Source organism: Martes martes (assembly GCF_963455335.1).
Source record: "Martes martes genome assembly, chromosome: 12".
Lineage (NCBI taxonomy): Eukaryota > Metazoa > Chordata > Mammalia > Carnivora > Mustelidae > Martes > Martes martes.
In genome coordinates this window covers 4344915-4346772 of record NC_137900.1, presented here as the reverse complement: position 1 = coordinate 4346772, position 1858 = coordinate 4344915, and positions in this window count along the sequence as shown.

The following is a 1858-nucleotide window of genomic DNA, read 5'->3' as shown; positions in this document are numbered from 1 at the left end:
GCCATTCACAGTTATTGTTCCATCTTCAAGGAAATTATTTTTTAAGATTTTATTTATTTACTTGACACACACAGAGAGAAAGAGACTGAAGACAAGCAGAGGGAGTGGGAGAGGGGGAAGCAGGCTCCACACTGAGCAGGGAGCCCGACACAGGGCTCCATCCCAGGACCCTGAGATCATGATCCAAGCTGAAGGCAGACGCCTAAGGACCCAGCCACCCAGGCGCCCCAAGGAAATTCTTAAAAAGGACTTTTGAGAAATGCATTTTCTTAATATATTTAAGATCCTAAAACTGAAATGGGTAAGAACTTCCAGAATGAACCAAAGCTGCATTCAAACTAAACAAGAAATAGTAACATGGGACTATGTGAATTGGGAAAAATGATTATAGTTTTGTTTTTTTTTTTTTTAAGATTTATTTATTTATTTATTTGACAGACAGAGATCATTTGTAGGCAGAGAGAGAGAGAGGGAAGCAGGCTCCCTGATGCGGGGCTCCATCCCAGGACCCTGAGATCATGACCTGAGCCGAAGGCAGAGGCTTTAACCCACTGAGCCACCCAGGCGCCCCATGATTATAGTTTTTTTCCTAACTCTTGGTTTGAAACATTGCTGGTTCTCTAATATTTGCTCTTCCAGACTAAGGAAACTCTCTTAAGACATCAGTGATATACAGAAATAATAATAAAACAAAGGGTTTAGGGGTGCCTGGGTGGCTCAGTGGGCTAAAGCCACTTATTTCGGCTCAGGTCATGATCCCAGGGTCCCGGGATCGAGCCCCGCATCAGGCTCTCTGCTCAGCAGGAGGCCTGCTTCTCTTTCCCCCCTCTCTGTGCCTGCCTCTCTGTCTACTTGTGATCTCTGTCTGACAAATAAATAAATAAAATCTTTAAAAAAAAAAAAAAACAAAAACAAAGGCTTTAACTTCTCTAACTGAACCCTCCAAAGTTTGAAAGGTCTCTCGGTATTTCTTCCATGGTAGTTTTAGTCATTTGCTTAAGCTCAATAAGGATCTGCTCTCCTGGTAAAAGGACACCATTGGAAACATCGGTTATTTTACCAAAGCTTTGACTGGAACGTCGTATCTGAGAAAGACATGCATAGACTCATTTGACCAAACAGGAACTAAGGAACTAAGGAACTAAGGAACTAAGGAACCCTTAGTTCCTTAAAGCCCCACTGAAATGCTGGCCTGATACCTGCTTACAGAGTTCCCAGCGGCCTCACCGGTGGAGGGAACTGTCACTCCCTGGCGGGTGCAAGAGCCTTAGGATGTAGTGGGGACCTTGTGAGAAGAGGAATCTGCCCACATCTACAGGTACTGCAGGCAAGTCTGATGCCAAGCACTTGGCTTGGTTTCTGGCCTGGAGAGGCTACTAAAAGTTCAACTTAGATTCCTTTTTTTTTCTTTTTTTTTAAAAGATTTTATTTATTTATCAGAGAGAGAGAGAGAGAGAAAACACAAGCAAGCAGAGGCAGAGAGAGAAGCAGGCAGCCCAGTGTGGGACTCTGGGATCCCAGGACCCTGGGATCATGACCTGAGCCGAAGGCAGCTGCTTAATCGACGGAGCCACGCAGGCCTCCTGAACCCAGAGATTCCTAATGAAAGTTCCAGCAAAGCAGATTCTAAAAGATCTATATGAGCAATCGTTATTCTTGCCGAGCTTATGTAAATAATTAGGCCAAGTCTGTTAAAACTAGACTTTTTTTCTTTTTTAAGATTTTATGTATATATTTGACAGAGAAAGTGGGAGAGGCAACACAGGGAGAGGGAGAGGGAGAAGAAAGCTTCCTGCCAAGCAGGGAGCCAGAAGAAGGGCTCGATCCCAGGACCCTGGGATCATGACCTGAGCCGAAG